Raw genomic sequence first — 15,565 nt, forward strand, 5'->3', positions numbered from 1 at the left:
CAATGGTATATTAAATTGTACACATGGGGTACTTTTTATCCTTGTGTTCACCAAACCCATCTAGTGTGTTTGCTGCCAAAAAGCTCTGTTTTAGTCTCATCTGACCACAGAACCCTGTGTTGTTTGAAGATCCAGTCGTGTCTGACAATTAAATTTGCTGGAATTTGTTTTTGGATGAGCGAGGAGGGTTTTTTTTTAAACCCTCCCAAACAACATGTGGGGATGTAGGGGTTGTTTGATAATTTTTTTTTTAGGCTTTCTGACCCTAAGACTCAACTAATCTCTGCAATTCTCCATCTGTGATCCTTGGAGAGTCTTTGGCCACTCAAACTTTCATACTCGCCGTGCATTAAGACAGTATAGACACACGTCCTTTTCCTGGCAGATTCATAACATCTTTAGTTGGTTATAACTTCTTAATTATTGCCCTGATGGTCAAAATGGGGATTTTCAATTCTTTAGCTATTGTCTTACAGCCACTTTCTAGTTTGTGATGCTCAACAATCTTTTGCTACGCATCAGAACTGTATTCTGTGGTTTTACTCATTGTGATGGATGATTAAGGGGATTTGGCCTTTGTGTTTCCTCATATTTAAACTCCTGTGAAACACGAAGTCATAGCTGGACAGTTTCATGTTCCTAGTCACCCTGGTGTACTAAAAAAGGTAAATATTAATGGGAATATACTTCAGAGATATTTTACTCGTAAAAAATTCTAGGGGTTTCAATAATTGTGGCCAACATGTTTTGGAGAAAAACATTTATTTCATAATGTGATTTCCCCCCACTTTCAATTCTTTTACTTCAATGAAAGGTTAGAATTTTGCACATTTTTTGAATGAAAGATCACAAGGATAATCGATGCAGATTTATTTTTTACAGCCAATTTTGATCATATTTACCAGGGGGTTCAATAATTGTGGAGGGCACTGTATGCTTTTTTCCATTAGTTGGTCAGAACAAAAGTGGATGTTACTTGTTCAGATGACATTTTCCGGTGAAAATTCTTATGTTGGTCATACTTCCAAAAAGTAGAATCTGTGATTCCGAATGACAGTATCCACATCAGCGCGGTGACTGACAGCCGCACATTCTCCTCAAAACATTGGATTCATCCGCACTGTGCCATGCCGAGGTACAACCCACGTAAAGTTGACAATGCCGCGAATAACTGCAATTGCAGATTTCAAACAGAGATGGCGACAAAGAGGTAAAAACTACGGACTGCAGCTTTAAAAATTAAAATATATTAAAAAGAAATGAATTCAAATTAAATCTATAAAATGATTATGTGGGGCTTTTAGTGAACCCCTAAAAGGTTCACATGACACTATATAGAACATTTTCTTCTAAGAGTGTATAGTGGTCATATAATTTTCTTTGGATTATTATTATTTTCTTCTCGCCTGAGGTCCACTTACAGTATAATGTTGCTACTATTTTCCGGCCTGTCTTTTTTTATTTTATTTTTTATTTTTTTTCTGTATCTTTCACATACAGTATGTGGTCTTTGCCTGAGAAATTAGCACTAATTCTGACTACTGTGACCTGGTGCTCATAAACTTACTGTGGTTTTCCTGTTGTGTCAGACACAGTTTTTAACTGCCTCATTCTTCATCAACTGCTAAGTTTGCCTTACATTGTTACACAAAACAATATATGCTGAAATCAACGGCAGTAAACTTCAGCCACTTCAGAGCCTTCATTATACGATAAGAGCTCATGTCTTTAAGGAATAATAGTAATGTAACTCATTTTCTCACAGGAGTTCTATAATACTGTACCCGAAGAAAGTTACAAAAATGTCATTTTTATGTATACTCAAAAAAATAAAGGTTCTTTAATGGCATCAATGGTTCCATGAACTTTTAACACCCATGGAATCTTTTCATTGCACAAAAGTAAACAAACGTTCTTCAGATTATTTAAATATTATTTTGCACTTAGAAAATAAGGTTGTTTTAATAACTTTTTATCCAAAGGTTCCAAAATAGTTCTTCTATGGCATCTCTGTATAAAAAAATTAAAAATAAAAATAAAATAAAACCTTTTGGAAGCTTTTTTTTTTTTTCGAGTGTACTATAATCAGAACTAACCACATTCTTCCCAGCACAAGAGCATTTTTGGGGTAGGGAGGATGTTTTAGTTTCCGAATGGTAAAGTATACTATTATAGTACATCAAGCTATTTTATGATGAACATTTCACAACCTTTTTCAGCCCCAGAGTTGTCTGACCTCTCTCAGCAGTGTGGTAAACAGCATCTTTGTTTGGCATGATGCCCAAGACCGCATGCAGGACACGGGAATGCAGCATTCCACACATACATAGAACAAAATCATCAGTAATTAAAGGTGTAGTTTGAAAAACTCTGTCATCATTGACTCACCCTTATGTCATTCCAAGGTTACAATTTATTTCGATAGTCCACTTTAGACATTCTAATAACTATAAGTAAGTTTGTAACTACATGTCAACTAACTTTCTCTAGATTATTAGTAGACTATTTTATAGGGATAGGTTTAGTAGAATAAGTTGACACATTATAGTGTCGAAATAAAGTGTTACCCATTCCAAAGCTGCATGATTTTCTCTTTCATTTGTGCAACACAAAATTAAACTAAGCATTAGAAATTTCATGATTATGTTTAGATTTTTGTTTAGATGTTTAGCTTTCCCTTTGTTTGTTTTTTCGAACAAAATTTAGCTATAGTTTGTGATTTAGTGCTAATGTTTCTTTTTCAATTTCGGTTTTGGATTTTTCTTTTTCTTTTTTCGCCTGAGGTCCTGTATAACTGTATCCACTGTATGTCCGACTGATTGCACTGTATTCCTCTGTAACAATTTAGATTACAGCCCAGAAAGTACTGCGTGATTAAGATGAATTTACAACGTAACTTTCGGTAATTATAGTGTACCTATAAAGTACATGCATGTAAGTATAAGGGAACAGTATGTTAAGTTTGGGAAATAAAGGGGTAACAACCTGGAGAATTAAAAAAATATATTTATACTGTAAGTATTATAGAACTAAAGCTGCTTTCACACTACAAGCGACTTTGTCGCTGCATGTCGCCGGTGGCTGGCGATGAGGTCGCTAGTGGGCGTTCCCACTACTGGTTGCCTTGTAATGTTTATGAATAACATCCAATGACAGCGAATCAGTTTTCTTGCCGCTAAAAACAAACATTCTGGAGGGAAAATATTAAATATTTAGACTCGTAAAGCATGTAAGTTAAATGAACGAGTACCTGGGTCTCACAACTCCGAAAATATCAGATCAAAATTGAAAATAGGCGCTATCTGTATAAACAAACCACATATTTGAGCTTTAAACAACTACATTCTCGACTGAAAAACTCTTATAACTACATTTCATGACACAATAACAGTAGTATTTTAGATTTTTAAAAATACTCCTCCATCTTTCTGTCGATGCACTGCAGGGGCTGAGCGGAGAAGGATGATGACGCGCGCTCCAGGCTCCACTCCTATTGGTTGTCGCTCGCGAAAGTCGCTCTTCGTTTGCATAAAGTTAAACATTTCTCAACTTTGTCGTGTCGCCAGACACGCCCCATCCAGTCGCCAACGGTCGCGACCGCGCGTGTCGCCGGAAGTCGCCCGCTCCCCATTGAATTGAATGGTATCGTGTCGCTTTGTCGCGTGTAGTGTGAACGGGGCTTAAGGGATACTTATTCTACTATTATGATACAACAATCTTATGGGAGCAGTTTAGTGAGAACATACCTTATTTGACCTTTTTGTAATAATGGTGTACCAATACATCGTCGCTGCCCGATGAAACTCACGTATGTCCAAAACGGTTACTTTTCAGGAAGTGCAAAAACACCATAATTTCAAAAGCAGTTGAACGTAGCGTTGTCATACTTGGTACGGCATCTTTAAATGTAACCATATTCTTGCCAGTGTAATGATATAATCCACATTTGACCAAAATCGAGTTTAAATGGACATACGTGCATATTTTACAGTAACGGTGGCCGATACGCGTTCTTCCGATCATTAATTAGAATGGCCAAGTCGCGTTTCATATTGACAAATGAATAGGTTATGCTCAGTTTATTAAATAGCCTACGTCTCAGTTTATACGCTCAGTTTATTAAATGTCTCTTGCAAACTATGAAGGGACAATGAATCAATACACTGACATGGCAATGCTAGACAGATACTTTGTTTGCACAGTCCTACCGTAATTTTGTCACCCCTCCTCAGTTGTGAATATATTGCGAATATATAATAAACTTGAGAACAGTTGTCAAAAACAAACATTTGCTGATACTTTACCTCACAGTGTTATTCGGCTATCCAATGCTGAGCTTCCAGAGACGCTTAAGATGAAACTTCACGAGACCGGCGAGATGCCTCCACAGGGTGGGAGATACGCGGCGTGATTGACAGCTTTGACACCAAATGGATATACGTGAAAATCAGATGACATGATTTCACAACTTTTCATTGGTCATTTAGATATGTGAAGCATACTGTTTACGGAAATGAACCTGGACATTATATCCGTCTCAAAATCGGCAAAATGGACATACACGGTTTTCATCGGACAGCGACGCCATACTATATAGGCTTTAAAAATAAATTACAGGGTACATATCTATGAATTTATACAGGTTTTTTTTTTTCTTTTTTTTTTATAGCAAAAGTGCAGATGTTTAAGTTTGGCCTAACATGTTTCAAGGCAAGTAAAGCTAAAACTATTGCAATTTTTTTTAAATACTGGGAAATATACTCTTGTTCCATGTAGTTACAGGGTAAGTGGTGCTTGTTACCCTCTTGTTTTATGTAGTTACATGGTAAGTGTGACATTGCGGGCCATAAATTAAAGTGGTGCTTGTTACCCTCTTGTTCCATGTAGTTACAGGGTAAGTACAATAAAAAATACATACAATCTAATATCACTGACTAAGAAACCTTTATTTGAAAAACAACTTATTACAGTTGTTCTGAAGAGATTATTCTCTAAAAACCTTAATTTGTGTTAATCTGAAAATATGAGTAAACGGTGAGGACGTATTTCTGGGTGTACTGCATTTTCTTTTAATACAGAATAACAAGAGACATGATTTCGTCTTCAGATTCATCAGTGGAAAGAAAGAAGAGGAACAAAAGGAAGAAGCCAAGCAAGAGAAAAAAGGGGGGACAAAATACGTGCTATCAATGCCTGCAATGTCACACTTACCCTGTAACTACATGGAACAAGTATCTTTTCAGCAAGCATCAAGTATCTTTCCCCAATATTTAAGCAAAGGTTTAAGCACTTTTGCTAAAAAGATTACTGTATAATGCATGTACCCAGTCATTTTTAAAAAGCCTATACAGTATGTATTGGTACACCATTATTAAAGATACACAGTGTATGTTCTCGCTAAATTGCTCCCAAATGTAAGATTTTTGTATCATAATAGTAGAATAAGCACCCCTTAGTTCTATAATACTTACAGTATAAATACTTTTTTAATTATCCTGGTTGTTACCACTTTATTCCCCAAACTTTACATATTGTTCCCTTATACTTACATGTAAGTACTTTATAGGTACACTATAATTAAAGTTGCGCTGCAAATTTGTCTTAATTACGCAGTACTTTCTGGGCTGTAATCTAAAGCGTTACCTATTCCTCCTTTTGATTCTAAACTGAACTCAAATGGCACTGAGAATTGGGTAAGAGACAAACATAAATTACTCAATTGGGGAACTTGAGAGTTGAAACCATGTTGATGACCTGGGTCTGTGGTGGAGTAGTGAGTTTGACATGTAATTAAACTCGAGGTTCTGTGGGGTGCGGACTAGAATGATTCCATTCCTAGAGCTTCAGAACAAATGTTTTTTTGGGGTGCGGATTGATGGGGCAGTGAACTCGCAGTCAGTCCTAGAGCTCCTCCTGTCCGATTTTAGGGGAAAATCGGGTCCATCGGAGACGTCCAATAGATTTATTAGGCGCTAAAAGAACACCACAGATACAGTGTAATCACCATGGGAAAATCTCAGAGTAAAACTGGGAGTTGTGAAAAATATGATACACCGGTGTATTATGTTTAAATGTTTAATTTCCCTTGCTTTTATTTTAATTCCTTTCTGTAAAGCACTTTGAATTGCCATAGTGTATGAAATGTGCTATATAAATAAACTTGCCTTACCTTGCCTTTTTCAAAAGGTTTACCCTTTTTTGTGGTATTTGCTTCATTCATGTTTTATCCTGTTGGGAAACAGAGCATAGCTGTGGTGCTTAATGGTGAGTGAAGAGGAAAGGATACAAAGCAAGGACACACAGCACGTGCCTCCATGGACCTCTGGGATTAAGATATTAAATGTGAATTATGGCAGATGAGTACATCCGTCACCTTGCCGAAAGCAATGATGTTCCGTTTTTACAGAGCAATCAAAAACCTGCTGTGTCAGAGATCAGTATGATTTCAGGTCTTTGTCACGCTGCAGGAACAATACATCACTTAATTCTTGTCCGGTTCAGCAGTAGAAAAGCCTAGAATCAGTCAATCGTACTTATGTGAAAGATTTGATAAGAATTTTTTGAAGTAAGGTGATGTTTTTTTTACATCAGCATATGCATCAGGCACGTTCTCCCAAAAATTTTGTTAAAACTACATGAATAATTTTTGTTGACATAACTAACTGGGCTGCGTTTCCCAAAAGCATCGTAAGCCTAAGTTGATCGTAATGCCACCAATGGTCTCTACGATCAACTTGGCTCACGATGCTTTTGAGAAACGCAAAAAAGCATCGTTAGCCAACTGGTGGCAAGTTCCATTGAACTCTATTGGTACGACAGAACTTGCGACTAGTTGGCTTTAGGAAATGCACCCCTGAGCAGTGGATCTGTAGTTCCCAGAATTAGGAGAGTATACTTACACCTGTCTTTACTTAGAGGTTCATTACTGTATATACAATGTGTATAATGATAAATAACAATACTTGTTTGAAAATTAAGCCTTAGTAAATTAATAAAAAAAATTAGGTTCATTAATATAATGAAGCTTGATAAATGTAGTTTGATTGATATAATGAAGTTAAAAATACTTGTGCAAATGAATTTGATCTAAACCAGCTAAATTGTTTTGACCCAACTAAACTGAGTTATTTACTAATTATTAACTAAATTAAATTGTGTGTAAAAATGTCTTCAGTTAAATTAAAGCTGCAGTCCGTAGCTTTTTTGGGTTAAAAATTATCCAAAAGAAATTTTTGAGCAAGTACATATCAGCTGGTGTTCAAAACTATCTGCTTGCCTTAGCTCGATTCAGAATGTTAAGCTTGTAATAATGTTTTTAATTCCAGTGGTACTGGTGGATTTCCGCGGGAAATTCGAGCATGTCTTTGCGTCATTACGTCACATCTGTACACATAAAGGAGTCTCGGCTAGTAGGCTATGTTGCTTGTGAGGATGTTGGAGGTGGAGATTTATAGCCTTTTCTCACAGCACTTGATATAATTAAACTTCTCAATTTGATGGCGGATCCAGAAAGGTTCAAACGACAATCACCAGTGACAACTGGAGATTCACCCGTTGTAAAACGTGAAAGACTTCGGACTTCGGAGAAAAAAAGAGACTGCTACTGGCCCATGCGAAAACAAGGACAAATATCGGAAGGGCATTAAATGTAGTCACGCAGTGCTGATGTTGTTAACATTAACAATTTGAGAACAAAGTATAATTTGCACGGTTTGACGTGATATAAGCGATCGTTAGATTTAATCAGCGCGATTTACTGCTATGCTTTTTTCCCTTAGTTGGTCAGAACAAAAGTGGATGTTACTTTCTTGTTCAGACGACATTTTCCGGTGAAAATTCTTATGTTGGTCATAACTCCAAAAAGTACAATCTGTGATTGCAAATTACAGTATCCACACCACCAGCGCGGTGATTGACAGCCGCACATTCTCCTCAAACATTGGATTCATCGCTGTGCCATGCCGAGGTACAACGCACGTAAAGTGATAATTCCGCAAATAACTGCAATTGCAGATTTTGAACAGAGATGGCGACAAAGAGGAAAAACTGCAGCTTTAAGGGTAATCAAATATTTTTTGACTGTAGATATCAAGGTGGAAAAAGACTTTCATCACACACACACATATATATATATATATATATATATATATATATATATATATATATATATATATATATAATTTAAAACCTTTCAATTCAGCTATGATCAGTAATCTTAAATCATTTATTTTATTTAAACAAAACCAGTTATTGTAGATGTTACCACATTAAGTACATTTTCTAAGTAGAACTGACAAAACTTTCCCCCCCCTAGTAAACAGTAGTTGCTTTTGGTAAAAGTTATGAGAATGAAATAATGTGCTTAAAAAATATGTTAAACAAACATAATCAGTGACAGTCTGGCTTTCACTCTCAGTTGCCATCAAAAATACTTTTTGACATTCATGTGGTGATGCTGTAGCTCTCCCCAAAGCTTCCAGACTCTAAACTCTGCATCTAATGTAGCAGCATGTGGTTCATAAGTTATAAACACATCAGAGAAGTGATCGCTCACTGCAATACTGAGGATGAGGTTGTTTAGTCGTCAGTCTGACACTTTATTATATACTGAACAGCAAACAATGCTACTCAACTGAAATCCCAGATACGAGTCTAAACTGCCTGCCATACATATCAGCAGAAATGAAATTATTGAGATTTCACATTTAGCAGTCTACAGATGATATTTAGTCACTTTGTCATTCACTGGCAAACAAAAGTATATCAAATGGTGGAGACATTGTATTTCATGTACCATTCTGCCTAACAAAGGCAAAAAACACTGTTATATACATTTAGTCCAAACTAATACTAAAACGGCTCTCTTAAACTATGATCTCTTCTGTAAGAGACAGGTTTGGCTCAGTTAAACACAGATTCAGAGTAAACAGAGTTTGAAAACACAATCACAATTCAATCAAGCTATTTTTATCAGTTCCAGAGTTTTTGAAATTATTTGAAGGCCAGCATTGGTCTCGAGCATAAAATATATACAGTGACCATACCACAGTTGTGCATCATTCAGAAATAAGATGAGATTTTTTTTTATTCCAATTAAAGAATTTACATTTAATAATTAAGCAGATGCTTTTATCCAAAGCGAAATACAAATGAGGAGAGCAATATAAGCAATAGAGCCAACAATAGGGCAACAATATGCAAGTGCTATGACAAGTCCCAGTTAGAAGCACCGTACTGGTATCAGGATTTGTTTTATTATTATTTCAATAGATTTATAGAAGAGTAGTGTTAGTATTAATGAGTCAAGTGTTGACAAAAAAGTGAATTTGATTTATACATTTGAATTAAGGTGTCAAAAGAACTTAGAATGTTTTTAATATTTTTTGTTTTGTTTTATTCTGCATTTCAATCATACTGCAGTTTAGAGCACAGGGCAGTATATATTTAATGTGAGTATTAATACTACTGTATCTGGTGGGCATTTGGTGATGCTGCGTGGCAAAACTAAAATCTTGATCGCTGTGTTTTGATAGAAGGGCTATTGAACTTAGTTTAACTTAACTTCTGCTTCATGCCGATTTTAACATTTCTGAAATCCCTCTGTTATATGAATGTTATAGTTCTCTTACGAGAGGTACTCTCGTACTGCGTAAATCTTACGCTAGGGGAAAATCTCTTTTCCGCGAGATACTGAAGCCAAAAAATTATCCTTAATTTTGAAATAATGTAAAACGCGTTGCGGCAGCATGCAGACACAGGCGAGACGGCTTGTGCGCCTATTGGCTGCCCTGCGGCAACTGCAGCAGCCTATCGATAAGGCCCACTCGTGACGTCAGCTCCAATGGGGGCGCTTCGCGCCCAATACGTCACGTCCCGCCAGAATGGGCGTGGTCTAGGGCTATAAACATAGCTTCGAGAGGCTAGCTCACTGATTTTTCATCTCTTCAGCGAAGCTCTCGCATCGCTGGATCCGGAGAGAAGCCGCGCCGTCTGAAAAAGCCTTTCAGCGGGACGAGTCGACACTCTGAAGCCGCTGGCCGCGCCGCCTTCAGTCGCCTTCCTGCTGCGCTATCCGGCGTTATATCCTTTCTCTGCTACTGTGTTTTGTGTATGTGTGTGTGCTCGCCGCCGCGACACACACTCTCATTGCACTAAAAGAGCCGGGCGTCTTTTTCAAGACGCCCCTTTCCTGAGGATCACGCAGCTCTCGCGCTCGCGCTCGCTGACGGCGACCGCCCTCACTGCGAGCCAGTTACTGCCTGGTGACTCTGAGGACTCACCTGGCATCCTTCTCCGAGACTGCTCCTCCGCCCCCCCCAACCCGCAAAGCTCGCCGGTGCGCCCGCTTGCCTTGCCTGCTTGGGGGATGATACCTGCTCTCCCTCTGTTCGAGCCGCGCAAACCGCGCCGTTCACAGGGGATGTCAGGAGCGGACGGTCACGGGGCTAGCTTTCTCTCTCCCTCTGTTCGAGCCGCGCAAACTGCGCCGTTCACAAGGGAGGCTGGAAGCGGACGATCGGGGTTAGTTTTTCTTTACGTTACAAGAAAGCTACCCTGCCCTTGCGCCCCATTCACGCGTCACTCACCGGCGAAAAGACAACTCAGTTCCCTGATTAGGCGACTGGAAATATCAATATTGCAGCAAACGAGCCTGTTGTAACACGCACGCTTGCAAGCAAACGCCGAAGAAAACATGTTGACGCTCTTTTATATGCTCATGCATCTATACACCTTTGTGTTCCCCCCCTGTGGCTCAGTGGCGGAATATTAGGTTTTTCGCACGAGGGACCGGGGTTCGAATCCCGGTCTAACGGCAGATATATTATGCCGCCAATGCTTCGCTCTGTCAGTTCCCTGAAAGGCGACTGCAGATGTGCATTTTGCAGCCAACGAGCGCGCTGTACAACCCGCTCGCCTGCACCCAAACACCGTTTCTATGGTTCCCGTGCGTCACTGGCGAAAGGAGAAAAGGGTGTTTTTAGCCCCGCTGCGGCCGGGCCGACCTCCACTCCTGACACATTTCTCATTCCCCTCTTAAGTTCAGGTGACTGGAAATGTCAATATTGCAGTGAGCGAGCCTGTTGTTTTGCACGCACGCCTGCAAACAAACGCCAGCATGTTGACGCTCTTTGATAATACTCGCGCTACTGAATGTCTATGTGTCTTCCTCTGTGGTCCAGTGGTAGATCGTCAGATTTTCACGCGAGAGACCCGCGATCGAATCCCGGGTCTACCGGCAAAACACACTTTTTGCCGTCAATTCTCGCTCTGGCAGTTCCCTGAAAAGGCGACTGCAGATGTGTATTTTGCAGCCAACGAGCGCGTGGTACAACCCGTTCGCCTGCACCCAAACTCTGTTTCTATGGTTTCCGCCTCTGAAGTTCAGACAACTGGAAATGTCAATATTGCAGTGAACAAGCCTGCTGTAATACACGCACGCCTGCAAACAAACGCCAGCATGTTGACGCTTTCTGTTTCTATGGCAACTTCTCGCTCGTTCAGTTCCAGTAAATGCGACTGTTCCAGTGTATTCTGCAGTAAACAAGTCGGCGAAATAGCCCGCTTGCCTGCACACAAACGCCGCTTTTACGGCTACCCAGATAAATCCCATAAGAGTGTATTTTCTGGTGTCCCGGCCACGGCCGATGGTGTTACGAATGTAGACGAAATTCCTACACACAAACACAGCCCGTCACACAGGGCTCGCGCACATGAAATCGACCCAGGTCGATTGCGCATTAAACGTGGTAAATGTGCCCACTGCCCAGTGCCCACAAACACTACGTTCCGCATATCTCAAGGTTTCTGTAAAAACAAAACCAACGTGCATTCGCTCTGCTCAGGCGGACAATGCTCTCAGTGTTGTAAATGTGCCCGCTATCCCGCGCCCACATTCACACATAGACATGACAGGTCCTACGGGACTCGCCCAGCCCTCCCCTCTCGGTTGACCACCGCAAAGGAGTCGAGCGCGGGCAATCTGCCCGCTGTTATCAGCGCGCCCCCTGCCTCGAAGCGCGACGCTTATGTTACAGCACACCGAAGCCCCTCTGTCGCTGAGCGACCAGAGCGCGCTCCGCATTCAGCCCCTAGCCATTCGTGCAGATGCATGGGCAAGGCTACCCGGGGGTTTTGAAGTGGGTGCTAGACATTATAGAAAGAGGCTATTCGCTACAGTTTCGCCGACGCCCTCGCCGCTATGTGACGCGCGTCGAAGCTACGGTAAAAACAGAAGTAGCACCACCTACTTCGAGCCGAAATTTTGAAACTGTTGAGCAAAGGGGCCATAGAGCCTTTATCTCAAGCTCAGAGTGAAGGAGGGCTATACAGCAGATACTTCCTGGTACTGAAAAAAGACGGGGGTCTCAGACCCATACTAGATCTAAGGCAACTGAACAGAGTGCTTGCGAAGCAACAGTTCGGAATGCTCACGACCAGAAAAACCCTCACGCACATTCGCCGAGGAGATTGGTTTGTGTCAATAGATCTGAAAGACGCATATTTTCAAATACAAATAGCGTCACGTCACAGGCGACGTTTGAGATTCGCCTTCGAGGGCCAGGCATATCAGTGCTCAGTCCTACCGTTCGGCTTGTCTCTAGCCGCTCGCACCCCTCAGACTACAGGGCATGCGAGTATTGAACTACTTGGACGATTGGCTGATTCTAGCTCAATCTCACTCGGTGCTCATAGAGCACAGGACCATTTTGCTCGATCACCTCGAGAATCTGGGTCAATTGGGCGAAGAGTTCTCTGTCTCCCAGACAGATAATATCTTTTCTGGGCACAGAACTGGACTCGCTGTCTATGATAGCGCGACTGTCACCAGAGCGCGCACTAGACATTCAGCGCGCAGCGAGCTCTTTCCGCTGCGGCGCATCTGTCCCGCTCAAGAAATTTCAGAGGATGCTAGGTCTCATGGCCTCAGCATCATCAGTACTTCAGTTGGGCTTGCTTCGCATGCGCCCGCTACAGTTCTGGCTGAAAGCGCGAGTACCGCGCCGAGCGTGGGCTTCCGGTCTGCTTCGTCTCAAGGTCAATCAGAAATGCATCGCAGCTCTGAAACCTGGGAAAACAAACGACTTGTACCAATCAGGTGTTAGCCTGGGGACTTCCTCGAGTGTGAAGGTAGTGTCTACGGACGCCTCCACCTTGGGATGGGGAGCACTGCTCAAGGGCAGACCGTTCTTCGGCCAATGGTCAGAACGGGAGAAGCTTCTACACATAAACTGCCTCGAAATGTTGGCAGTAGACAACGCACTGACGCGTTTTTGTCCCTAAATACGAGGACACCACGTCCTGGTCCGCTCGGACAACATGTCAGTGGTGTCCTACATAAATCGCCAGGGCGGCCTCAGGTCCCGAAACCTGCACAGGCTGACAGAACGCCTCCTGGTGTGGGCTCAGCGCAACCTGCTCTCGCCGAGAGCAGCGCATGTGCCAGGGCTCCTGAACGTAGGACCGGACAGACTGTCCAGAAACAATGTTCCGACAGGCGAATGGCCTCTACACCCACAGACAGTCCAGCTGCTGTGGAAGAAATTCGGCAGAGCGGAAGTAGACCTGTTCGCGTCTCAAGAAAACGCTCACTGTCTGGAATTTTTCTCCAAGAGCAGGGACGCGCTGGCTCACGTATGGCCCCGCCGCCCGCTCTATGCCTTTCCTCCCGTCTTTCTCCTGCCTCAGGTGATAGAACGGATCAGAGAAGGATGCTCAGTGCTACTCGTAGCGCCGTTCTGGAAAAACCAACCCTGGTTCCCAGTTCTGATGCAGCTAGCAAGCACTGCCCCATGGCCAGTGCCAGTGAGGAGGGACCTCCTCTCTCAGGCCAAGGGCTCGTTTTGGCATCCGCGCCCAGAGCTGTGGTCCCTTCATGTTTGGGCCATCAACGGGTACCCGCTGACCTCCCCAAGCGGAGTGTTAAACACGATCACGCAGGCTAGAGCTCCGTCTATGCGACGTCTCTATTCCTCGAAATGGTCAGTGTTCTCCAGCTGATGCACAGCTCGTGGCATGTCGCCCCTAGACTGTGGGGTGACGGAGGTTCTCTCCTTCCTACAAGAGCTGTTGGACAAGGGCAGGACCCCTTCCACGCTCAAAGTGTATGTGGCGGCCATAGCAGCGTTCTCAAAAACAACGCTGGGTCAGTCAGTAGGAAGGAACGATTTAGTCATCGTCTTCCTTAGAGGAGCTAAGAGACTGAATCCTCCCAGGCCTCCCTCAGTCCCTGTATGGAACCTTTCTACAGTGCTGGAAGCCATGAAAGGTGACCCATTCGAGCCTTTACAGACGATTGATCTTAAACACCTGTCTTTCAAGACAGTGTTTCTTCTGGCTCTCGCTTCAGTGAAGCGCACAGGGGACTTACACGCGCTCTCAGTAAGCGCGACGTGTATGGAGTTTGGGCCTAATGACTCAAGAGTTATACTCAAACCTAAGCACGGTTATGTTCCAAAATCCCTCAACACACCGTTTAGGGCGCAGGTCATTCCCTGTCAGCCTTACCGGTCTCTGACGAGGAAGGAGACGCAAGCTTCCTTTGCCCAGTCAGAGCATTAAGAGCTTATGTGTCTCGCACGTCTGTTTTCAGACAGACAGAGCAGCTCTTTGTTTTCACTCTACGGACGTTCTAAGGGACTTGCCGTGTCGAAACAGAGCCTATCCAGTTGGATGGTTGATGCTATAGCGCTGGCTTATACCTCTAAGGGCTTACAGTGCCCATTTGGAGTCAGAGCACACTCCACGAGAGGCGTGGCCTCGTCGTGGGCTTGGTCTAGTGGGATTGCCTTGCAAGATATCTGTATGGCGGCAGGCTGGGCCTCCCCGTCTACATTTATAAGGTTTTATAACCTAGAGGTTCCCGCCTTGCAGGCTAAGCTGCTTTCGGTCTAAAATCGGTACTGTCTGCCCTGATGTGTTCGGGCCAGAATACTGAAACTGCTTGAGCAAATGCTCGCTGTTGGATCGCGCAGCTCTATGGGCAGTGTGTAAGACCCACTATATTCGTCAGTCCAGGCCGGGGGTCGCCCTGACTGTACGACACATCATCAGTATAACTGCTCCTTATAAGATGTTATATTATTACAGGAATGATGCTATTCTAGCCACTCTTTCCTGGGCTCTCTGTGAGTCCATTATGATCATGTACTATATGAGCCCGGGCACTTGCCCTTGGGACTTTGGTGCTGGATCTTAGCATGCACGGCGTTTTACACTGTTTCCCCTAGCGTAAGATTTACGCAGTACGAGAGTACCTCTCGTAAGAGAACGTACTCGGTTACTAACGTAACCTCGGTTCTCTCTAGAGAGGAAACGAGTACTGCGTATCTTGCCGTGCCTGCACACGCTCTGGTTCGCTTCGGCGATGAAAAACCAGTGAGCTAGCCTCTCGAAGCTATGTTTATAGCCCTAGACCACGCCCATTCTGGCGGGACGTGACGTATTGGGCGCGAAGCGCCCCCATTGGAGCTGACGTCACGAGTGGGCCTTATCGATAGGCTGCTGCAGTTGCCGCAGGGCAGCCAATAGGCGCACAAGCCGTCTCGCCTGTGTCTGCATGCTGCCG

The sequence above is a fragment of the Leuciscus leuciscus genome, assembly GCF_965113295.1.
Source record: "Leuciscus leuciscus genome assembly, chromosome: 22".
Lineage (NCBI taxonomy): Eukaryota > Metazoa > Chordata > Actinopteri > Cypriniformes > Leuciscidae > Leuciscus > Leuciscus leuciscus.